General features: G+C 33.4%; 1 pseudogene; it reads right to left on the reverse strand.

Moving 5' to 3' along the window:
- Nucleotides 1-22,496: 22,496 nt before the first annotated feature.
- Nucleotides 22,497-25,458, reverse strand: LOC111212268 (annotated as a pseudogene).
- Between the last annotated feature and the right edge of the window lie 2,214 nt (nt 25,459-27,672).

Genomic DNA, 27,672 nt, shown 5'->3' on the forward strand with positions numbered 1-27,672 from the left:
CGCAGCCTTTTCTCAATGTCTGGTATGGTTTCTCTTATAATCTCGGATTTGTATTCTATGCACCATTTTTCTATCCGAGTTTCCTTTATCTTATGGAACACTTGGTCTATCTTGTATAGACTCTATAGCGACTTGATTATGTCTCTTCTAGGACATTCATTTGGTGCTAAGCTGGTTAGTCATTTCTCGGGTCAGTGTCTGGCATTTCGATTAGCTTCTCAATTAGCTAGATTTATATAATCTTTCTTTGGATGTCTTAAATCATAATCTCTAGTCCGAGGATCTTTGCCAAGACAATGATGGTTAAAACCATTCGTACTTTTAACATTCTTTATCCAGCTTATAATCTTTCTCCTTTAATATTCGGATTCATTTGATCATGCAATCCTTACCTGGCCACTATTTTGATCACCCATGTTTTGGCTCTCAGTCCTTTTTATTTCGTGGAGAAGATCTTATTCTTATATATTCCCAATCCTCTTCTGAGGTTCCATCTTAGACGGCACATGTATGTATGTGGTGGTTTATTCAAAATCTCTTAAGATGGTGTATGTCTGGTTTTATGACCCGTATTCAATCTGAGATGGGAATATCTATGCTCACATATATGTCCTGATGAATATTATCATTCTATACATGTAAAACATAATGTCTCCAAGCTTATAGACTTTAGAATCTTAGTCTTATAGATAATGGCCCCTCTGGTCGGTTATGGCCCTTGCGGCCGACCTGTTCATAACATGGTCTCTTTGGCCGAGTAATGGCCTTATGGTTTGGCTGTCCTAAACATGGTTTTAGGCCATAGTAGTACACGAGGCTGGTTATTGCCTTTGCGGCCTCGGCCGTTGTCTCTCATGGCCTTTATTGTTTGGCCGTTATAGTAGTACACGAACTTGTAGTATTGTTCATGGGTTTATCCTCTCTCCCCCTCATGACCATACTATAAGGTCGTGGTGCTTGGGATAATTAAGCCTAATGAGTTTCCCTTTGTGTACATGTTTCACAACATGAGATCTTTTACGGGATAACTCTGTGCCTTTTCAATATTTGCATCAAGTTTAGACTTTAGGATGGCTAATCCTATCATGCCATAGAGTGTAAAATTTCGTGGTGTATCTCAATATGGTTACCACATCTCTTGCCTCTTTATCATACTGATTTGTAGCATAGTTTTGATCAGTAGAGATCATGGGTATAGTCTCGACCACTTTCTTTCAAGGTTTTAGGCATTTTTATTAAAATCTAAAGGAATTTGTTTCCTTCCTTTCCCATTGTTTCTACTTGGAAACCATATTATCATAACTCAATGGGTCACATATTATTGGGTGTGTATAATGCCTTATAGGCAATGCCTTAGCCATAGTTTCTTTACTATGCTTACTATACCCCTTTCATGATTTCTTACTTGGTATTATGCTCTTTAGGCAAAAATAGAATCATTCATATGTTCAAGTAAGATCAGGCAAGATAATGAATTCAAAACCATTTCCATTGTATATGTAAAATCGTGAATGACAATTGGGTTAAAGCAAATCACAAATCAAGGACTTTAAAATAAAATGTCGAGATCCCTCTTAGTCAATAGACATGCTGGCCACTCCTTGAGTTATATTGGACACGGCTCCCTTGGATTCATCCTGATCCATATCAGTCTTATTTGTATCAGGGTATCTCATCTCACTGCTCCTCTTTAGTACCTTGTCATTCTCAATCACCATTAGGCAAGAGATCAGGTCATTGTAAGTGGTAGAACCTCTTTCTATGTAGATATGTTTTTGACAACAAATCTTCTGGATGGAATGTGGAGTATGTCTTGAATAGACAATCATTATTTGTTACCTCTTCTCCACATAATCTCAGTTGGTACACGACCCTGGACAAAGCAAAGTGAAACTCGGCCACTGTATCAAAGTCTCGGAATCTAAGACTCATCCATTCATGTTTGACCTTTGGTAATAATACCATAGCGTATCTGGACTTTAATTATGTCCAAAGGTCACGAGGATTCTCAATATGTAGATATTGATTTCTCAGTTCCTTAGTGAGATGATGGCGCATTATTGTAATGACTCTTAACTTTTCACTTTCAGTTGCATAATCACCCTGAATGATACTCCTTCCGAGTCCTCTTGATTTCAGGGTAACAGAAGTGTTCATTGCCCATTCTAGATAATTATCTCCAAAGAGATTTAGAATGGCATAATCCTTGGGATCAAATCTCGGCATCTGAAATCATATTATCAATCAATTCATTGATTTAGAATTCTTGCAACCAATTTAAATAATCAGTGCACATGATTTCATAAGTCTCTCTATAATGCTTTAGGCCATACGGCTTTGCATTGTGATGCTTATACCTCACGGCCATTATAAGATTCAACGATCTTAAGGATCGGATCATGATGCAATCTGGTTTATATAACCATCCGGATAATAGGCCACACGGTCACTTTGATATTCACTAAGCCACACGGCTTTTAATCAATCAAGGGCACAAGGCCGCAAGTGTGAGCAATGCATTAGGCTACACGGCCGTTTGGTATGTTTCATAACACAATGTCACACAATCCATATCAATTAAGTTTACCAATTTCAAGGTTGGTAATGTTTCAGCTAGATTTTAGAATCAAGTAATCTAGCAACCTAACTCACATTCAATATGTAAATATTCCTAATCTTTAAATCAATGTTTCAAGCAATGTGAGATTTAAGGTTTTCAAGGCCTTTAGGAATTTCAAACGAGATTAAGGGTTTCAAGGCCTTGAGGATTTCGAATTTTGAGAATAGATCTATCAATCTTAAAATCTCAGATCAATCAATCAAACAATCAAACAATTTAGAAACCTCAATGATCAATAGATCAGATGAAGTCAAAACTGATTTAAGCTTTTAGGGTTTCTAGGGTGTTCTATTTGATCATTAGATCATTAGGATTTTGAGATTCAAAACCTATTAAGGTTCGATTTTAATTGATTTAATCAATCTCAATGCGGATATCGAACTTAAGATAATGAGCTTCGATTTACTCATTAGGGATTGATCTATTATCCTAGGTTTTCGATTAGGATTTTATGGTTTCAATTAGTTTCAAGCAATCCAAATTCGGTATGGGTTCTCTAAAGGATTTCGAATTACCTCAACCTTAAGTAGGGTTGAATGGACCACCAATATGAGAAGAACCGTGAGCTGGTCAAGCTTGAGATCGTCAGTTCATGGTCATGTTATGGATCGCGAACATCTTTGTGTTGAGATCTTTGCACCAACTCCTCTCAGCTCATAAAATAAAAACAAGGAGTATTAGATTACATGAACACCATAATTTGAACAAGATATCATCAAACAACTAAGGTATGATAAACTTATCTTTCACGGGATTTGAATTTGGCTAGAAAATCTTGTTGCTTCGGATTAGGGTTCCAAAAGATCAAGACGGCGCCGCGTATTGTTTCTGAGAGTGTGGGCGCGTCTGAGATCAGATCGACGAACGGTTTGCGCTGATGGATTTGTCTCGTCAAGGGCTTCAATTTGATATGTGGCTCGTCGTCTGGTTCCTCAGAGTTTGAGAGATAGATCGATTTTAAGTTGCGCCTGATTTAGGGTTTATGTGTGACGGATTTTAGGTTAGGTTTTGTCTCAGGGTTTTGGAGTCTATCGTGCTGATAACGTGTTGTAAATAGAGAGTTTAGAGACTGAATATTTCTGTGTTATTATTAATGATCAAGGAGATTCCTTTATATAAGGATTACAAGATGAAGATAAATGGAAAGTATCCAAAACCTAAACTCACTAGGATTAAGAAAACTACTAATACATAATAATGGAAATATTACATCTACTAGGAAAAGGAAAGGGTTTCCTTTTCTCCAAGCTTTGTGGCCGCCTTTCTCTCTCCTGAAGTCGGCTCTCTCTCTCCTCTCTCTAGGCTTCGGCCATCTCTCCATCTTCTAGGTTATGGGCCGGTCTTCGACTGGGCCTGATTAATGGCAATCCACTCCATGATTTATAACACTCCGTATCTTTTTATGTTTAAACTCTTTTTATTCGCAAGTCTATTCTATTATTTCATATTAAAAATTTAATATAGTATAATTTAGTTCACAAGTATATTCTATTACTCATATTTCTAAAATATTATCTCAGAAGTCAATTTTTTATGTGTCGCGCTTACGTTAACTCTCACGATAGTTGATTACACTGATACCCTTAATGAATTAAATATATTACATTTAAATACTATTATTGAATTTTTATTGAGTTTTCTTTTTAAAAATTTCCAAATAACATATATAATAAAAAGGAAACATTTATAAAGTTTTTTTAAAAAAACGAAAAGATATGTATATATAATATGATTTCATTAAAAAGGAAATTTCACAAAATAGAAATATTTCGTTTAAAAAATATTTTTAAATAACATAAAATATACTTTTGAAGTAATAAAATATTTCTTTATATCTATATTTTCTTAGTAATAGAAACAACATTCACACACATAATCTTGATATTAGAAAAATAAATATTATTTCTTTTAAAACATAATTTTAAACAATACAAAAAATCTATATTTTCAAAGTAATAGAAATAATTTTTATATATCTATCTATTCTCTTAAATGATTACATAAACTGGTATATGTTTAATTGACTAAAAATAGTATTATTGAAATGTTTTATTTATTTTTCATATATTTAAGTGACTATAATATCTTTCAATTACAGTAAAAAAATCCATAAATTATATTTTACTTATATAATATGATTTTTAAAATACAATCAACCAATTTTTTTAAACTGCTTATTTCTAAGATATATTAAAAAATAAAAAGAATTAACAATAAATATCTTTTGATCAAATAATTATAAAATATTTTAAAATAGCATAACACTATATACTTTAACGAGGTTGATATATTATATTTAATCATTATTAAATTATTTGTTTTCATAATATTACATTTGCTTTTAAATTTTATGTTTTTTATGTTTGTGGAACTTAATATGACCATAATTAAAATACCAAAGCAAATTTGAATTCTTAGTTTTAAGATTATTTAAAATAAATTTCAGTTTACCATTTAATAAATCTAAGCATAAAATTATTTAGAATTTACAAAATATTTTAATTATTGTAAATATTGATATGTGTTCATGAGCTTCCAAAAATGTATCAGTTACTTATGCATGTAACTTCATATTGATCATCGCTTTATTTTATGATATTTTGTTTTAGAAAAATCAACATATAATTTATTAAATATTATGAAACTACATGCACATTTAAACGTTAAATAAAATTAATTTGATTTTACTTAATCATAATAAAAATAATTACACTGCAGTTTGAATTTGAAAGAATATATGTAACTCAATATACTCACAACATAATGACTCGACTAATTCAACTTATATCTAAAATCATGATAACTTTAATAAGAATATATAATTTAACAATAATAATTTATTTTATAAATGTAAATTATAGGATGACTCAAAAAATATTAACAAATGAAAATAAAATATTAACCAACTGTTATAATTTAGTTTTTTTGTAAAATTTATATATATGCATGACATTGTAGAATATTATCGTTATATTAATTTACGTAATTTGGAATCAGACACTTTATTTTATTTTATATTTCATTCTAAGCACAATATATCTTAAGTTTTACATAATCTTACTCAAATATATTTACATACCTATGACAACAACCAACATAAAAACAAATAAGAAAATTAATCAATAAGAAAATTAATCATATTTTTAATATATTTAAAAATAAAAATATTATACTTGAAATCAGAGAAATAGATGGAATATAATATACCCAAATGATAATTTAATCGACTATAGAAACAACAAAACCGACTAGATATAACATATCTAAGTTCATATGTATAATTAAAGTAATATAATATTATTAATATAAATTATGCATACAAATTATAAATTAATTTAAAATTAAAAATAAATAATAATAAATTATTATAATATAAATATTTATACAATTTAAAATTATAAATAAATAATAGTCAATTATTATAATATATTTATTTTATAAATATTTATACCCATGCATGAGCATGGAAAAATCACCTAGTCAGATTATAATTTTGTTTAAAATATTATAAGAATACATTATATTTTATATTTGGATTTAGGATTTATTGATTAGGGTTTAGGGTTTAGTATTTGGGGGGAGAGAGAGGAAAGGAGGGGTGGGGTGACATTAAAGGTAGGTTTATAATTATACTATTTTTGTTTCGGAAAGAAAATTGATTCGAGAAGATAAACATTATTGTTTATTGTGTTTTATTCTATAATATACATATAGAATAGAAATATAACACAATATGCATTATGTTTGTTTTGTTTGATGGTTTATTCTTAATGTAGCGCAATCTTTTATATATATAAAAAAATGTTTGTCTCTTTCCTGTTGCGCCTCGTCAGCGCCAGGTCACAAAGGCGGAAGCTACCGTGCTGAAACGTGTCCCCTTAAGACGGTACACTGCGTTTCATTAATAGGACTGCGCACTTCGGTTGGGCTATTCTTCTTTGAGGGCTTCGTGTATTTCTTTTTTGTTGGGCTTTGTTTTTAATTCAGACTCCTGTGCAATTTGGTTGGACTTTTGACGTATTGGGCCTTTAGTTATTTTCGCAATGAGAGCCGCTTTCTGATTAGGGTTGTTAACCCCGTGTTCTTATTCTTCGCCTCTACAGAATTCATATCGATTAGCTTTTCCCAATCGCTGTTTCACCTTCTTCCTCAGAGTACGAAACGATACCAGTAACGAATAATCATCTTAAAATGCTCCATTAATCTCTCATACAAGATCTATATTCAATGTGATTCCTGGATTTCAAGGCGGTGGGGGCTCATCTATAAAAGGGTATGATTTCCTCCTTAGATACTCATCCTCTCATTCTTCAAAGCTAACCAGTGAAGTAGGTCTGTGAAATATGGCTACGTTTCGGTCTTCCTCTCTGCATTTGCAAGCTTGCCGCTCCTCCTCCACTGTTTAGGTTCATTTGCTCTGTTTCTGGGAGGCTCGGAATGTCCGTTGTGCTGGAGAGCTAATGGGAGTTGATAGGCTCCTTCTCGATTATCAGGTATCTTATTTACATCCGCCTTTTGTTCATGAACATAGTCTTTCACCTGTGAGTTCTTTAGGAATTTCCACCGTTCTGAAACTATATTCAAAGTCAGATTTTTTTTAATAAGTTTTGTTCATAATCAGCTTAATTTTTCTGGTATAATTCTTTATACGTTTCCTCCGTCTTGAATCGGCATTACAAATTATTTTAAGTTTTAAAGTCGTTGTTAAACATATTTCACTGAGACATTTTACGACGTTTGATGGATTGTTGTTTTTCTTCCACGTATGTTTCCAGTCATGATGCTGCGTAATCTCAACCAGGCTTATGGGTTATGCAATGGGACAAGAATGATAGTAAACCGACGTCAATATCCACTGCGGCTCTGCTATGCGATGACCATCAATAAAAATCAAGGACAAAGTCTCAAACAAGTTGCTTTGTATCTCCCTTGGAAGGTCTTCACTCACGGCCAGTTGTACGTTGCGTTATCTCGAGTGACAACACCGGAGGATTAAAGATATTAGACGACACCACTTATTCAGACGGTGCATATGGAGAAACAAATATAGTCTACAAGGAGATCTTCCAAAGCCACAGAGATGCAAAGGTCAGCACTGAACTGGTTTCGTTAGTATGCTATCTCTGATCCGTTATGTTTTTAAGTACTAACTTTATCGCTTTCATCGCAGGGATAGCAGCCTATGTGCTCTTGAACAATTTTATGCTTCGACGAAGATATGTTTTCAAAATTACTAATCATAATATTTTCAGAACCTCGACTCTCTCTTCTCTTCAAATTTTCCATTTTCTACTTTTATGAAAACCATCATATTAACGCTAAAACATTAGTCAAATTTCTGGTTTCATATACAGAGTCCCGACAAATATTTACTATGTTTCATAGGTTTAAGATATCCATAGAATATATTATACTACCATGTGCATATAGCAAAGAAAATTTAAAAATATCAAATAAATCAAGACAACTAATGCGAATCACAGCCTGATAAAATAAAAACCAACCAGTAAAAAAGTAGTCTAAAATAATTACAAACACATAAATATAATAGTAATAGTTTTGAAAAAATAAAATAAAGAAATTATCAATTCATATTATTAAATAACAAAATATTCGTTCACATAGTTCCATGGGAAACGCAATTGGCTTAAACTGAATTAATAAAAAAAAACTCTAGGAATTTTTTACCGAAAATTCAATTATTCATGTCGATCATATAAAAAGAAATTGTATAAAATATATTATTAACATAATAAAATATACCACTATATTATATTAAATCAGTGTTTTTGGCCTATTTGGTTTGATCGGTTTCATATACCAAAACGTATACATTTACCGTGATCTCTTCAATAGAACATTTAACTTCAGAACCAAACAATAATATTTGTTTTAAAAATGTCTTGATTATTTTGGATGTTGATATGGTTTATTTGATAATTTTAAAAATATGTAAATCTTTAAACAGTAATCTGTTATGTTTTAAGTTGATAAAAACGATAGGTTAAGTTTACTTTTGCATAATTTAAAACAGTAGATTTAAAAGAGATTGTAAAATATAAAATATATATTAACATTATAAAATCGAAAAAAACTTATTTGTTGAATCTCAACCGCAATTCTGAATATTTTCAGTATTAAAAATGCAAGATATTGACATAATAAAAATGATTTTTTTGTTAGTTAGATAAACATATGATTTTTAATAAAAATAACAAAACTAAATAATAAAAATATTTTAAAATTACTTTCAAGCTGAGAATAAATTAAATATTAGTTTCTTTTAACTTCCCGGGCCTACCCTAGTATTTATAATAATAAAGTCAACTCATGATCTTTCCTCATGCCTCCACGTCCTCAAGAAAAGGAGTGGTTTTCTTGGCACATGTCGACACGCTGTGGTATGTGGGTTTCTCACGCGTTTATTTTTTTTTTAAACTCTTACGCTCATGCGCGTCGCGTTTGTTACGGTTTAGTGATGTTTGCTCAATTTTGGGCTTCGCTTCTATTTTTATGAATTGAGCCAGCTTCTTATTTGAGGCCCATATGTATTAGGTTCTTCTTCCTTCTTCTTCTTCTTGCGTCTGTTTCTTCGTTGTCGCCGACGAAACCACGCCCCGACTAAGACGACGCCCTTTGATAACCGTAACGTCTCGCAAATTCTTTAATCTGTCATTTAATTTGGGTTTTCCCTTCATTAGTCCACAACTCCCACATTAAGATTTCTATCTACCTCTTCGTTTCCACGGTAACTCCCTGAATCTACATCTATAAATATTGGACCTTCCTAGGATGCAAAGTCCAACTCACACAAACTCGAAAAGCAAACAAATAGACCCACATAATCTTTTTCTTGAAAACTCTGCAGCCTTGATCGAAACTTCTCACTGTCAAAGCTCTGTTTTTTTTTCATCTTATCGGCCACCAAAACTGGAGACTACGGAACGAGGATCAATCGAAACAACGTCTTAAATGCTGTCATTAACAATATCTCCACCATTACTTCCTTTTTGTTAATCTGGGAGAATCCTCAACTATGAAATGTATATTCTATCCAGTCAAATTTATATGTTAAATCTTTTCAATTATAAGTACTTTTTTTCCATTTTTAGTGTTATTGTTCTTCATGAGAAGAGAGATCGATTTTATTTTTTGTTCTTAGCTTCTTCTGTTTCTGAATTTTTAATTTTAAAATTAAACTAATTTGACGACGGCTACACAGAAGATTGATAATGAGAGTTTGATCTTTATCCAAAGTCTCAATTTTTTTAAAACTTTGTCATCTTCTTCTTCTTGAACCAGAACTTTGTCTTCTTTTTTTTTCCTTTTTTACTTAGCTTTGTTAGACCATCTTGCTCCAATGGTTTAAAAATGAAATCCCTCTATTTTCTCCTATATAATAGAGTTACCTTATGATAGAGTAAACCGTTGGAACAAAATTTACTCTATAACAAAATTTACTCTATAATAATAGAGTTACTCTATTTTTGTTTGAATTATAGAGGAAATAATAGGTATGGGTTGGAGATACCCTTATGTTTATGTTTTAAAAGTTCTTGGCTGATCTGTTCGATTGGGTTTGTTCTTTTCAGTTTGTAAACTGAATATTTCTTTAGTTCCTGTTGTTCTATGATACTGAATGTTTCTATCAACCAGCAGGAGCCAAAAGAGAACTGACCTCCGTGACGAAGCTTCGGCACAATTGTCTACGGGAGATGACAATAGTGAGTCTCTTAACGTTTTTAATAAGTTCTCTTAAATGACAATTTTTACTAAAGATACATGAAGCTAAGCGTTCGAATAACAAGCCAAATACCCAAAACCGAATCAATAGGACATTCTGTATCTCTCTGTTTTTAACCTTTAAGCATATACAAAACTTAACCAAAAAAGGTCGAACTTATTTTGCAACCCACTATGATCTGTGCAGCTCATTCAAGGCACCTTTTCTATCTACAGATACACTACATAAAAGTCTTCGATTGACCTCTTCAATTCATCGTCACCGTCTTCTACGCCCCCTTAATATTTATATAGTTAGCTTTTGGAAACAAATGATATTGATGTACAAAATGATATTAGAAAAGATTAAGGAGAACTTATAGTTTGCTTTAGTAAATTCATTGGTATACATTAATTGGTGGTGCAAAATGGTTCATATTATGGTCTTATAGCAAATGAGTATTAGAGTAAGTGATAAAGTTTTAAGCAAATGTTCCCAGTATTAAGTTTTTTTTTTTTTTTGCAGGGGAATCGCTGTAATACATTTCACGTGGTGAGTTTCTTCCTTGAACCAAAGCTGCTCCACTGAAATCTCGCCTCAAGAAGCTAGGAACACCATTTCCTCCCATCTATGTTTCAGATTGGAATAGACGAAGAGTAAGATGAAGAAAGAACTATCAGGAAAAAGAGTTATGTTCAACTTTAAACTCGGCGACGGTTGAAGAAGAATGGAAGAGAAGGGAGTTTCAGACTCTCAACTTACGCTGCTCATGTTTTTATCTAACAGGTCACATGGAACTTTTTAACCGTTCAAGAGGGCAGCATCAAAACCTAGACAGATGTTTCTTTTTCTCTTTTTTTTTTTTTTTCTCTTTGAACATCAATTACTGATAAAAACATTTTATGCTTGACATATTCTTCAATATCGAATTTCAACAACTCTAAATGACTAATTCTGAACAACATTACAACCCTAAATAATTAGTTCTGAACAATATTTATATAAAAAATATTGTGGTCTTATAAGATAAATGAGCTTGCTTATAAGAAGGCCCGTACTGATTAGATGAATATGGAAGGCGTTATGTTGTCATGTTGCTGTGGTTTATTTATCAGTCATTGCATTTCTATTTTGTTTTTCAAACTATTACGTATGTTGGTTAAATTAAGCGTACTATTAATATAAGCATATTTCGAGTTATTGTTATGCCAACCAGTGGCGGAGCCAGAAATGTTTTGTATTGGGGTCAGAAAAAAAAAATCAAAAGCATAATGTATAAACGACCAAAAAACTACAAATGTATTACTCCAAAAAAACTACAAATGTACTCATATTCACTCATAGTTTAAAACTTTTTTTTTAAGTTTGTTTATTTTTAATGTTTCTATATTAAACTAACATTAACAATGTTTAAAATTACAAAATATGTTTAGTGATTTACTAAATTTTTGTAATTATAGAAAAAATAAGATTAAAACTAATATAAATCCAAAGTTTTAAAAATAAAAATACATTAGTTGTAATTAAATTTTTTTTTTAATGTTTTATAATTATTTTTTTGGGGTCAAATTTATTTTTTAAATGGGGTCAATACAAAAATTATACAAATTTTATCTAAATGTTCAATCTTTTCAATTATAAGTACTTTTTTTTCCATTTTTAGTGTTATTGTTCTTCATGAGAAGAGAGATCGATTTTATTTTTTGTTCTTAGCTTCTTCTGTTTCTGAATTTTTAATTTTAAAATTAAACTAATTTGACGACGGCTACACAGAAGATTGATAATGAGAGTTTGATCTTTATCCAAAGTCTCAATTTTTTTTTAAACTTTGTCGTCGTCTTCTTCTTGAACCAGAACTTTGTCTTCTTTTTTTTTTCCTTTTTTACTTACTTTTCTTATACCATCTCCAACCCATACCTATTTTTTTCTTCTATAATTCCCACAAAAAGATAGTAACTCTATTATAAGGTAAGTTTTGCTCCAATGGTTTACTCTATATATAGAGTGAAAAAATGAAATCCCTCTATTTTCTCCTCTATAAAAGATTTACCCTATTATAGAGTAAACCATTGGAACAAAATTTACTCTATAATAATAGAGTTACTCTATTTTTGTTTGAATTATAGAGGAAATAATAGGTATGGGTTGGAGATACTCTTATGTTTATGTTTTAAAAGTTCTTGGCTGATCTGTTCGATTGGGTTTGTTCTTTTCAGTTTGTAAACTGAATATTTCTTTAGTTCCTGTTGTTCTATGATACTGAATGTTTCTATCAACCAGCAGGAGCCAAAAGAGAACTGACCTCCGTGAAGAAGCTTCGGCACAATTGTCTACGGGAGATGACAATAGTGAGTCTCTTAACGTTTTTAATAAGTTCTCTTAAATGACAATTTTTACTAAAGATACATGAAGCTAAGCGTTCGAATAACAAGCCAAATACCCAAAACCGAATCAATAGGACATTCTGTATCTCTCTGTTTTTAACCTTTAAGCATATACAAAACTTAACCAAAAAAGGTGGAACTTATTTTGCAACCCACTATGATCTGTGCAGCTCATTCAAGGCACCTTTTCTATCTACAGATACACTACATCAAAGTCTTCGATTGACCTCTTCAATTCATCGTCACCGTCTTCTACACCCCCTTAATATTTATATAGTTAGCTTTTGGAAACAAATGATATTGATGTACAAAATGATATTATAAAAGATTAAGGAGAACTTATAGTTTGCTTTAGTAAATTCATTGGTATACATTAATTGGTGGTGCAAAATGGTTCATATTATGGTCTTATAGCAAATGAGTATTAGAGTAAGTGATAAAGTTTTAAGCAAATGTTCCCAGTATTAAGTTTTTTTTTTTTTTGCAGGGGAATCGCTGTAATACATTTCACGTGGTGAGTTTCTTCCTTGAACCAAAGCTGCTCCACTGAAATCTCGCCTCAAGAAGCTAGGAACACCATTTCCTCCCATCTATGTTTCAGATTGGAATAGAAGAAGAGTAAGATGAAGAAAGAACTATCAGGAAAAAGAGTTATGTTCAACTTTAAACTCGGCGACGGTTGAAGAAGAATGGAAGAGAAGGGAGTTTCAGACTCTCAACTTACGCTGCTCATGTTTTTATCTAACAGGTCACATGGAACTTTTTAACCGTTCAAGAGGGCAGCATCAAAACCTAGACAGATGTTTCTTTTTCTCTTTTTTTTTTTTTTTCTCTTTGAACATCAATTACTGATAAAAACATTTTATGCTTGACATATTCTTCAATATCGAATTTCAACAACTCTAAATGACTAATTCTGAACAACATTACAACCCTAAATAATTAGTTCTGAACAATATTTATATAAAAAATATTGTGGTCTTATAAGATAAATGAGCTTGCTTATAAGAAGGCCCGTACTGATTAGATGAATATGGAAGGCGTTATGTTGTCATGTTGCTGTGGTTTATTTATCAGTCATTGCATTTCTATTTTGTTTTTCAAACTATTACGTATGTTGGTTAAATTAAGCGTACTATTAATATAAGCATATTTCGAGTTATTGTTATGCCAACCAGTGGCGGAGCCAGAAATGTTTTGTATTGGGGTCAGAAAAAAAAAATCAAAAGCATAATGTATAAACGACCAAAAAACTACAAATGTATTACTCCAAAAAAAACTACAAATGTACTCATATTCACTCATAGTTTAAAACTTTTTTTTTAAGTTTGTTTATTTTTAATGTTTCTATATTAAACTAACATTAACAATGTTTAAAATTACAAAATATGTTTAGTGATTTACTAAATTTTTGTAATTATAGAAAAAATAAGATTAAAACTAATATAAATCCAAAGTTTTAAAAATAAAAATACATTAGTTGTAATTAAATTTTTTCTTTAATGTTTTATAATTATTTTTTTGGGGTCAAATTTATTTTTTAAATGGGGTCAATACAAAAATTATACAAATTTTATCTAAATGTTCAATCTTTTCAATTATAAGTACTTTTTTTTCCATTTTTAGTGTTATTGTTCTTCATGAGAAGAGAGATCGATTTTATTTTTTGTTCTTAGCTTCTTCTGTTTCTGAATTTTTAATTTTAAAATTAAACTAATTTGACGACGGCTACACAGAAGATTGATAATGAGAGTTTGATCTTTATCCAAAGTCTCAATTTTTTTTTAAACTTTGTCGTCGTCTTCTTCTTGAACCAGAACTTTGTCTTCTTTTTTTTTTTCCTTTTTTACTTACTTTTCTTATACCATCTCCAACCCATACCTATTTTTTTCTTCTATAATTCCCACAAAAAGATAGTAACTCTATTATAAGGTAAGTTTTGCTCCAATGGTTTACTCTATATATAGAGTGAAAAAATGAAATCCCTCTATTTTCTCCTCTATAAAAGATTTACCCTATTATAGAGTAAACCATTGGAACAAAATTTACTCTATAATAATAGAGTTACTCTATTTTTGTTTGAATTATAGAGGAAATAATAGGTATGGGTTGGAGATACTCTTATGTTTATGTTTTAAAAGTTCTTGGCTGATCTGTTCGATTGGGTTTGTTCTTTTCAGTTTGTAAACTGAATATTTCTTTAGTTCCTGTTGTTCTATGATACTGAATGTTTCTATCAACCAGCAGGAGCCAAAAGAGAACTGACCTCCGTGAAGAAGCTTCGGCACAATTGTCTACGGGAGATGACAATAGTGAGTCTCTTAACGTTTTTAATAAGTTCTCTTAAATGACAATTTTTACTAAAGATACATGAAGCTAAGCGTTCGAATAACAAGCCAAATACCCAAAACCGAATCAATAGGACATTCTGTATCTCTCTGTTTTTAACCTTTAAGCATATACAAAACTTAACCAAAAAAGGTGGAACTTATTTTGCAACCCACTATGATCTGTGCAGCTCATTCAAGGCACCTTTTCTATCTACAGATACACTACATCAAAGTCTTCGATTGACCTCTTCAATTCATCGTCACCGTCTTCTACACCCCCTTAATATTTATATAGTTAGCTTTTGGAAACAAATGATATTGATGTACAAAATGATATTATAAAAGATTAAGGAGAACTTATAGTTTGCTTTAGTAAATTCATTGGTATACATTAATTGGTGGTGCAAAATGGTTCATATTATGGTCTTATAGCAAATGAGTATTAGAGTAAGTGATAAAGTTTTAAGCAAATGTTCCCAGTATTAAGTTTTTTTTTTTTTTGCAGGGGAATCGCTGTAATACATTTCACGTGGTGAGTTTCTTCCTTGAACCAAAGCTGCTCCACTGAAATCTCGCCTCAAGAAGCTAGGAACACCATTTCCTCCCATCTATGTTTCAGATTGGAATAGAAGAAGAGTAAGATGAAGAAAGAACTATCAGGAAAAAGAGTTATGTTCAACTTTAAACTCGGCGACGGTTGAAGAAGAATGGAAGAGAAGGGAGTTTCAGACTCTCAACTTACGCTGCTCATGTTTTTATCTAACAGGTCACATGGAACTTTTTAACCGTTCAAGAGGGCAGCATCAAAACCTAGACAGATGTTTCTTTCTCTCTTTTTTTTTTCTCTTTGAACATCAATTACTGATAAAAACATTTTATGCTTGACATATTCTTCAATATCGAATTTCAACAACTCTAAATGACTAATTCTGAACAACATTACAACCCTAAATAATTAGTTCTGAACAATATTTATATAAAAAATATTGTGGTCTTATAAGATAAATGAGCTTGCTTATAAGAAGGCCCGTACTGATTAGATGAATATGGAAGCGTTATGTTGTCATGTTGCTGTGGTTTATTTATCAGTCATTGCATTTCTATTTTGTTTTTCAAACTATTACGTATGTTGGTTAAATTAAGCGTACTATTAATATAAGCATATTTCGAGTTATTGTTATGCCAACCAGTGGCGGAGCCAGAAATGTTTTGTATTGGGGTCAGAAAAAAAAATCAAAAGCATAATGTATAAACGACCAAAAAACTACAAATATATTACTCCAAAAAAAACTACAAATGTACTCATACTCACTCATAGTATAAAACATTTTTTTAAGTTTGTTTATTTTTAATATTTCTATATTAAACTAACATTAACAATGTTTAAAATTACAAAATCTGACTGGATAGAATATACATTTCATAGTTGAGGATTCTCCCAGATTAACACACTTACGAAGGCAGCCTTTGTCTGATTTGGGTTTAAGACGTGGTGTTTTCTAACAAGTATTCATGCCCATAATTAAATTTGCCATGATATCGTAATCAGTATCTAAGAAAATATGAATACACTTTTAGAGTTTTACACCCAATAATTAGGGCCTCACTATTATGACTCTGCTCACCATGTTTAGACGGAGAATTAAGTGTTTCGAGTTGTTCTTATTATACTTTAGTCTGAACAATAACCATTCATCGCCATTACATAAAATATCAAGACACATACAACCCCACATTAACGACACATACATATTATAACAGAATGATTGACATTGAGGCAGTCATTGATGAAATAAAAGTTTTTATGACGTTTGTTTATGGTGACCCTGTTTTGGAACGAAGAAATCAAGTTTGGGAACGTCTTACGCGTTTCTCAACAACTAGAACTGGACCTTGGTTCATGATATGAGACTTCAATGAAATCATGGGTCATAATGAGAAGGAAGGAGGGAGACAGCGTCCTGATAGCTCGTTCCTACCCTTCAAACAAATGCTTACAGATTGTGGGATATTAGAGTTTCCTTTCACGGGGGACATGCTTTCATGGATAGGGAAGAGAGCAGGACGTGTAACTGTTCGATGTCGTCTAGACAAAGCAGTAGAAAATACTGATTGGCATGAGAAGTTCCCACACTCTAATGTAAAGTACATGAGGCTATGGGGATCGGACCATCGGCCGATTCTCGCAGACATACTCACAAAGCCAACGAGAAGATCAAAAAAATTCAAATTCGACAGAAGATGGCTAGACAATGAGGAACTAAGGCAAGTCATTCTGGAGGGATGGAAATCTCCTGATCTTCCCCCCAATGCGACTATAATGGAACATATCTCCAGCTGCTGAAAATCCTTGAGTGAGTGGAGGAAACAACACAATATTAACTCAGTGAAGCTAGTGGAGGAGCTAAATGAGAAAGTCGAGGGTTTATACGCAGGCGATAATGCGACGACTGAGGAAATTGCAGCAGCGTTGAAGGAACTCTCTGTTGCTATTAAAGCAGAAAAAATGTTCTGGAAACAGAAGAGTAGAGTGTTTTGGCTGAGAGAGGGAGATAAAAATACAAAATTCTTCCATGCCTTAACGAAGAAAAGGAGAGCAAGGAACAAAATCACGCAGCTACTGGATGCAAATGGTAACATAGTTGAGGACGAGGAAGGTCTGGTAGCCATTGCTACTAGCTATTTTCGGCAAATCTTTGAGTCTACTATTCCAGAAGACATTGAAGAGGCGCTATCTGAAGTTCCTACGACGATTACGAGATCAATGAATGACAGCCTCACAGCTCCTATTTCCGAATGGGAAGTCAAATTAGCTATCTTTGCCATGCATCCAGATAAGGCGTCGGGACCAGATGGGATGACTGCACTTTTTTACCAGAAGCTTTGGGATATAGTCAAGGAGGATTTAACTCTTATGGTTAATAAATTCTTTTTTGATGGGACTGTGGCCAATGGTCTGAATCATACAAATATATGTCTTATCCCAAAGATAACTAAGCCTAATGATATGGCTCAATTCAGACCCATAATCTTGTGCAATGTCAGCTACAAGATCGTCTCTAAGGTCTTATGCCAGAGACTAAAGAACGTCTTGTCAGGATTGATATCAGAAACCCAATCAGCCTTTGTTGCTGGAAGACAGATTTCAGATAATATCACGATTGCTCAAGAAATGTTTCATGCCCTGCGAACTAAACCGAGTGGACGTAATAAAAGGATGACCATCAAGACAGATATGAGTAACGCATATGATAGGATGGAATGGTCGTTTATTGAAGCTGTGATGCGAAAGATGGGCTTCTCTAAAACATGGATCACCTGGATTATGAGGTGCATTACGTCGGTAAAATATAAAGTTCTTATGAATGGGCAGCCAAGAGGAAATATTGTTCCAGGTAGAGGCCTGCGTCAAGGAGATCATTTGTCTCCTTTCATTTTTTTTCTATGCACGGAAGTGCTCGTTATCCTTCTCAATCATGCAGAGAACCAAGGGAAGATAACGGGGATGCGTGTCACACGCGCATGTCCTTCGGTATCCCACCTTCTCTTTGAAGATGATAGCCTTTTCTTCTGTAAGGCGGAGCCCCGTGAATGTGAAGAAGTAATGAAAGTAGTTAGGACATATGGTAAAGCATCTGGCCAATGCATTAACTTTGAAAAATCTTTCTTACTCTTTGGTAAGAGGATTAATGCAGCTACTAGATAAGAGATTAAAGATGCACTTGGAATACATAATGATGGTGGGATGGGAAAGTACTTGGGAATCCCAGAGGATATTAGTGGCTCCAAATGCAAACTCTTTGCATTTCTTAAGGATAACATGATGCATAGAGTAAATGGATGGACAGGTAGATGGCTCTCAAAAGGGAGAAAGGAGGTAATGATCAAATCCATTTTACTCGCTCTTCCGACATATGTTATGTTGACGTTTCTGCTCCCATTGGAGATTTGTGAAAACCTCGCTAGTGCCATTGCACAATTTTGGTGGAGTTTGAATCCACCAACAAGTTGAATACACTGGGCGAAATGGGAAAAGGTTTGTCTACCAAAAGAAGAGGGCGGGATTGGCTTCAGTTTAATTCATGAGCTTAATCTAGCACTATTGGCAAAGAAATTGTGGAGTTTGGTTCAGTACCCTGATTCACTGGTTGCCCGAGTCTTGAGGGGCATATATTATAGATTGACCTCGCCATTAAGAGCAAACTCTACAAGTAGTCCATCATATGTGTGGGCAAGCATTTTCGCCGCAAGGAAGCTTTTGCTTCTGGGGATTAGAAAGAAGATTCATTCTGGTTATGAAGTCAAGGTGTGGGAGGATCCGTGGATTTCAACGACACCTGCTAGACCAGCTACACCTGTAGCGCCTGTGATGCACCCGAATATGAGAGTTAGTGACCTCATTAATCTGGAATCGAAGGAATGGGACGTAGGGCTACTAGAGGATTATGTCCATCCCGATGACATACCACTCATACGTAGTATGGCCATAAGCTCTACTCATCGCCGTGATACTTTCTGCTGGAACTACACGAGGAAAAGCCAATACACAGTTAATTCTGGATACTGGGTTGCTCAAAATCTGTTGAAGCCAGAAGAGGAAAAGGAAATACTGGAACCAAGTATCACTAAACTTCAAGCCTTTTCTTGGAAGTTGAAAGCCCCAAGGAAGATGTGCCATCTTATATGGCAATTGATAACGGGTCAGGTGGCAGTAACGAGGAATCTAGTAAGGCGGAATATGAGGTGCGATAATTATTGCCCAAGGTGTGGAGAAATAGAAGAATCAGTAACTCATGCAATATTTGAATGCCCTCCAGCTCTCCAAGTATGGTCCTTATCAGAAACTCCTACAAGCCCATGTACATTTCCGGTGTCAAGCGTCTACACAAACATGGACTATCTCTTTTTGAGGAAGAATGACATCTTAGAACCGGACCAAGACAGGGATCCTTATCCCTGGATAATATGGTATATTTGGAAGGCTCGTAATGATAAACTTTTCAGGGGAATATACAGAGACCCTTTTGGAACTAGTTCGGTACGCAGAAAGTGAGTGTCAAGCATGATTTAATGCAAATGAGATGATACCACCAGTAGTACAGGCCAGCAATAATGAGAAAAACCAAGTCTTAAGCTTGGGTAATATTTGCTTGTTAGATGGATCTTGGATAGCTTCTGATCGATTTAGTGGATGTGGATGGGTCTAGATGGATAGTGGGGAGAACATACAACTTATGGGAACACGGAATTTCACTCGATGTGAATCAGCATTGCATTCGGAGGTAGAAGAACTGCGATGGGCGATGGAGAATATGCTTCAACATTCGTCATGCCAGAGCTTTGGAACAGACTGCAAGGAGCTGATTGCAATGATAAAGGAACCCCAGGAGTAGCCAAGCTTCACGACAGAATTTGAGAAGATAGAGACGCTGCAGATTTGTTTCTCGGACTTCAAAATCACTCATGTGTCACGAGTGCGCAACCAGTATTCTGATTTTTTAGCTAAGACTGCTAGGACATTTCGTAGGGAGTTACTTTTCATTGGTTGTTCTATTCCGGTCTGGTTACCCAGACCACCTCAAGCTTGAGTAATAGAATGGTCGTTCGACGTCAAAAAAAAAACGACACATACATACTTTTAAATTTTAATATTTCCATTTTCCTTGCATTGATCAGTGGCTCCGTATAAAAATAAGTTATCCGGTACGTAGATAAAGTAATCTATGATGCCAGCTTAATCTAATTTCCATTATCACTTCTGTCACTTTTGTCCTCATTTAGATATTTTTCTTTTTGATATTTTTCTTATTCTTTCTCACCATTTAGATATTTTTCTTTCTCACCATTACAAATTTCTAGATTTATATTGATCTTGACTTTATAGCTCTATGCTTTATTTCATGGTTTCTTTTTTTTTTTTAAAAGCCGTCCCTTCTAAAGTGCTAAAAAAAAACTTCAATTTATCAATAATATTATATACTTATTAATTTATCAATAATATTATATACTTCTCTTTTTGTTCCCATGCAATCTCCTCTAATCCCACGTCCTTATACAACAATAACTTTCAACCCAAGCTCTAACAAATTTAACCTTAACAATAGGTAAAAGTTTGACACCAAAATTCTATTTAAAATTTTTTATCATATATTTATAAACTCTACTATTCATGTTCCCATGCATTCTCCTCTAATCTCACATCCTTTTACAAAAATAACTTGCAGCCCAAGCTCCGGAAAATCCAACCTAAACAAACACTCCCTTCCACACAACGCCTATGAGTGGTATTGTTAAAGTTATATTTAAATAAATCAAATTAGATCACGAAAAAAGAACAGCTTGATATGTGTTGGTTGGGAAATATATCTCTAAGAAGTATGTGTCGATTAGAGGTATCCTTGAGTCGGTATATAAAGCCCTTGATATATGTAAAGATACAAACTCATTTTATTATCCAAATTATATTACTTTGGTGCGACTGTTACTTATATATTATATTCTTACTTCATTAATATATGGGAAACAATTTACGATATTCATTTTGCATGAACAACTACAAAACAGACAAATATATTATTATCACTAACCAATACAAAATGGATCAACAAATCGTTCTTTTACAAAAAAAAAACAAATCTTTTACAACTTGTTAGACAACAAAACATACGAAACCAAACGTACGAACCTGGCGCGTAGCGCCGAAATACCCCTAGTATAATATATATTCTATTAATATACTAATTTATTATGTTCCATTTTATTTGATAATTTATTAAGAATGTTCTATTTTGTTTTGAAGTATAGTTTGTAATTTTTTTTATGTTTTGAACATCATTTCATGTTTTAAACATTAGTAATTTATACTAAAAGAAAGTTAAACATTCGTACTATCAAATCCTAATAGCATTTTCTATCAAATCTTAATAGTATTTTGTTCTATTTATAGAGAGTTTATACTATTTTTTTTGGAAAAATCTTAATAAATAAATTAGTGATATTGCATCCTACCTGATGTGATGGTAAATAGTGATAAATAACTCGTGTCCATTCCCTTAAAAATCAACCATGTCATATCTTTCTTTCTATGTAACCGGCCACTTACAAGTTGTGGGGGTAAAACCGGGTCATAATTGTGTTAATTGTTAAGAAATGAATTCAGTCAAAATTAACGCTATATTCTTCATTTCTCCTTCAAATTTGGTTATATCGTAAGTTCTTTTCCTTGTTATTTTCTCTAAAATAGAGAATTTCTGTAATAAAAATAAAATTTGTTTCAATGTATTAGCATTGTTCTAAATACAATGTAAAAAAAAAAAAATAGAAATTGCTATTTCCTCTTTAAATATACAGAAAAATAACAGTTTTTATTTTAAAGAAACAAAACAATAGGTTAGAGTAAAACTACCTCTAAATACTATCATAAAAATAAATAACAACAGTTTGGAAATGCTCTTATTTAACTAAAATTTTCAAAATGCTCCAACATGTTTAATTAGGTAATCAACTAATATGTATAACTGAATAAGTGCAAAATTTGAGTTGTTAAAAATGAAACATTATTACATAACTTCAACCACTTCGCCTTCCTTGCAAACTGCAACACTGATCTCTAAAGTATTATTCTTCTTTGATTTTACCCTGCAACAATTTCTTCTCGGAGACTGCAAATATAAAAAGTTTTTATAATATATTATATCAAGCATTAATAATAATAGTATGACTGCGTAACAACTACTTTAACAGATGTTGGCTACGACCAAAAAAAAAAAACAGACGTTGACTTACTCTGTCCCAAAGGTAAGGGTCCGGTTTCTTGTATACAATGACCGTCCTAAGATCGCCAGGATTAGCCATCTTCCACCGACACTCCGGCTGAGCGACACGGTGGCTTTCGTAACGGCTCACCGTCATATTTGTTATCGGATGAACTCCCGTCGTTGTCATATAGAACACAAATGGTTTCTTGCATGGATGACGACTCACCGGTCGTGTATTAAAAGCGTACGCCGTATAATCTGCCCGCCGATACCTGCCAAAAACCTTGTCAAATGAATATATCTAGATTTATGGTTTGAGCAATGTAACGAGTTTATGTTTTTGCCCATAAAGGCAAAAGCTACCATGCTACTACGTGAATATTCTAGTGTAAATTAAAATTTATATAGATTACCAATTTAAGAAGGTTCTTGAAGGCATTTCCATCTCTCTAGCGGAAAAGATTCCGCGGAAGATCTGAGCCGCGTATCCCCAAGAAACTGAAACGGTCCACTTCCGACGTTTGTCGTAGCATATCGACTGTTGCATAAGTCCGGCAGAGTCTAGCATTGCCGGCCCTTGTAGACGCTTCAAGGCATCTACACGAGTCATGTTTGGAAATATCGGTTCGACCACATCGAGATGGTGAAGTGTTACCAATGGAGCCACCGGGTGCGCCGCTAGTAGACCGAATAGATTGCCATACACATCGTACTGAAAACACATACAAATAGATTATCAAATAAACCGAACGGTTTCAAAATTGAACTAAGACTTTTAGAGTTTTAGTAGTTACCGAACCGACCGGTTATTGGTAGGTAACCATAACTAATAAACAAAAGAAATGTCACGTGAGTTACACGCGGATTTAAATGCGTGACAGCTTTTACAAGAAACCGCCCGACACCGTGACGACGTGTAACAATAGCGTACAGACAAATTTGGGTCCAGTGATATGGCACTTGTATCATAATCAAATTTAAAAAAGAGCAAATTAGGTGAATACCCTAAAAGAAGGGGAATACCATGGAAGGGAGGGAAATGTTTATGATTGGGGGTGGGAAAAGGAGGGGAAATAGGGTATGTAGTTAAATAGGATAGATTTGGGGTGTAGAGGGTACAAATTTTCTTAAAAAAAAGCAATGAATTTATCTACATATGTAAAACCAATAGCATGAAAAAAGTCCTAAGACATTTAATTTTTAACCCTAACCGATTACCTATTTAAAGTTCATTAACCACACATTCTTATAACGACTTCTGAATTTCACTAAGATGAAGCCAAATAATCCATATGGTGATGATCAAGAAATGGTTGTAAACTTGTAGTTGAAGTTTAATCTTATTTTAATACGTAAAGTCAAGTCTTATTGTATGGAGTAGGTTTTTTAAGTAAAAACTTTCAAACGTCTATTTCAAATAAACTTACGCTTGTTTGTGTAAGTTTTAATTTATGATATAACAGAAATGTATATTTATATATTTTAAATAGTATTTTAATATTTATAATTTAGACATGTTTTGGAGTTAAACTAACTGCTGTTTAACTAACAACTTAGCTAGATTAATAATAATCTATCCGAATATTTATTACTGAATCTAATTAAAGAGATAATTACAGACCTGGTGAAAACCGAGTTCTTTAGTGAGTGGAACACCGAGTTCAGCCATGCAAGCTTGCATCCGATCATCTGAACCGTACAACGCCGGATATCTCTTTATACAGCGATCCTGCATTTTGCTCAGCGCCACCGCCAAAGGATAGCTCACGGCGAATCCTCCACCGCCGTAAGCCATTCAGTAGGAGAAGTAAATGTTCTGAAGATGACTTTCCGATAAACTCCCGATGTAATACATCTGACTGTGATCGTATTTCCTCAACAATCTGATGAGATTCTCCGCGACGAAGACTGTATCGTCGTCTCTCATCACGAACGTCTCCGTCACGATACGCGAAATTCGAATCGCCGATCGGTGTCCCTGTATGTTTTTGTACGGAAACTTCGAAGTGTCGGTGGAGATTCTCACCGGCGGGAGGTTAGTTTCGTCGTCGAGTCTCTTAACCGGCTTTTCTAACCAGACGTAACCACGCATTTTATCTGGTTTGTACCAGATCTTGATATACTCTTTCCTCTGCTTCCACAGCCTCGCCGACGCGGCTATTCCGAAAACCACGTGATGGAGCTCGGTTTCCGGCGGCGGAGGAGGTGGTGCAGAGCTGTGAGATTCGATTACGGCTGTTTGATTTGACTGTAAGATAATCAACGGCTGGGAAGAGTTCACTATGTCGTTTAAGCGGCGAACGACCGCGGAGAAAGGCTCCACGTGACAGGCACGTGAGTTGGAGATGAGCTGAAGAGTGTAGACGACGTAAGTGGCGGAGACGAGAAGGAGGAGCAATACCATGAGTTTGGATCCGGGTCGGGTCGATGAACCGGAACCGGTTATAATCCGGTCAAGCATTAGCTTCTCGGGTGAATCTTTATGATTATTCGACTTCATCTCAATCAAATTTGTTACTTTTTGATCAGAAATTTGAAAAAAAAAATAATTCGGGCGACATTTTATTTTTTATGGGTTTAAGGAGAAAGTGAGATGTAAGAGATGAACATGCAGTCCAAAAGGAAACAAAGACTCTTATCGTGAGAGTGAAAGAGACGAGACGCATTTACTTGTCTTTTTTTTTTTTTTTTTTTTTAAGAATTACTCAGTTTTGAGTTATTTAAAACAAAATAAAGCAGTTTCAGCTACTGAGGTATTTTTTTTTAATTTCATCACATTTTGTTTATTTTTTCAAGTTATAACATAACTATATACTAATCAGTAGGACCCACTATCATCTCTCTCTTATTTTCTTCGTTCTGAATTCTCTCTATTTTTTTAATGATTAACTTTTATCTTCTTCTTTTTTATCGTTTTGAAGTTTTCATCATTCTCTTTTTTAATTCTTTTTCAACAGATCATCGTGAGGTCCTTGGACGTCGTGATACGCAGGAGTCGGGCAGCTTCATCAAGAATGTCGCACTCAGCCGTGAAGATTTAGAACAAAATGTTAAACAAATCAGAAACAAAAAAAAAAGTTATGTTCGACCTTTTGAATGTAAAACAATGAATTATAATTGAAATCTATCAGATCTAGACAAAATACATAAAAAAGTGGAGAAATTCATAAAGAACCTGAAAATAAGTGAGAGAGGCGGAGATTAGGGTTTCTGGTCAACAGTGACCAAGAAAGAAGACGAGGTTATTTTCGTGATTTTCCATCATTAATGAAAAAAAATCAAAATAAAAAGTTTGTGTGCACATTACTTTCAAACTGTACATGTGTACACCTAATTTTATGTTATACTTCAAAGGGATTGTGTATACAATTTTCTCTTTTTGTAGGTTTTCTATCTCAATAACTAAGCATCTACGACTTCATGAACTCACGATAACGTTAACACAATGTACATGTGAATTTTTTTCCTTCTTCCTATGTACACGCAGGGTCAGACATCTTTGAAATCTGACTGAACCCAAATATCATCCCACATTTTGTTCAAGAGCTTCTGATTAGTGTGTGTGTTTTCATGGTAGCTTCATGGTCGGTCTTAGCTTGATTAATTTCTGGTTGTTTTACATATGTACACTATCATATTTAGCGTACACATGTACACCTCTTTATTTAAAAGATATCTGACCCTGCTTGTACAAATCCGACTGAACCCAAATATTTTGGTATATAGGTGCTTGTATGGTTATGGTATACACCCTATTGTACATGTGGATATGTAAAGCGATGTACAAATATATAGCACTAAAACATTATACATGTGGAAATTTTAAATGAGATTTGTACTTTTACTAGCCTATAATCTTTTCATCTCCGCACCAACCAAATTAAAATGAATAACATCTCATCTATATAAGATTTGAGTAATATATGACATGATTCAAAATGTGTAGCGTTGTTTGGCTTAAAGAGGTAAAAATTATTCTTCTTTGAAGTGTAATTGTAGCCATATGTATACACTCTTACGCTTCTTATCGCTTCATTCACCCAAATCCATTCTCAACGGCTACCACGGCGGATTCATGTCGACGAAGAAGCTTCACAGCAGAGAATGAACAGTTGAGAATTAAGCTTGGTTGTGGCTGTGAATCGAAAGAAGGACGGGACACAAAAGAGATGCAAAAACAAAATATTTGCTTGATCTAGATTGCATATTTAAAAGTTTCGGGGAAAATTCGTGAAGAAACTTGAACATATTAGAAGTTTGAGACAAATTGAACAAGTTATTTTGTGTACACTTTGTGACGAGTACACGTGTACATAAAAAATGAACCAATATATGTGAACAAGTTGTACACATATAGGTGGATTTGTGGTTGCTTACTAAAACAATACCAAAATACATAATAAATAGAACAAGTCAAACTGAAAATGGTGTACATGACAATATGTGCACACATGATTTTGTGTTTTACTCATATTAGCTTTGATTTTAGTTCATTTAATTAATTTTCCAATGCATTTAAGAATTAAAACATGAGTTTAAGATTTTAAAGAGAATACACAATTTTACGATACATTGCTTTAGTAATATACAATGTACACATGTTGTCTTTGTACACATGTAATCATGTACACATGTAAAGATGTACACATGTTATCTTTATACACATGTAATCATGTACACATGTAAAGATGTACACGTGTTGTAAACATGTACACATGTACATATAAAATCATGTTGTACTTTTTTCAATTTTATTTAAGGAGTGGCCTTTTAGTAAATATATCTTCGTATTTCCTAGATTTTTTAGGGTTTCCTGCAATAATTATTGCGGCCGCCATTGATTTCTTTCATTTATTTT

Source organism: Brassica napus, chromosome C6 (genome assembly GCF_020379485.1).
Source record: "Brassica napus cultivar Da-Ae chromosome C6, Da-Ae, whole genome shotgun sequence".
NCBI lineage: Eukaryota > Viridiplantae > Streptophyta > Magnoliopsida > Brassicales > Brassicaceae > Brassica > Brassica napus.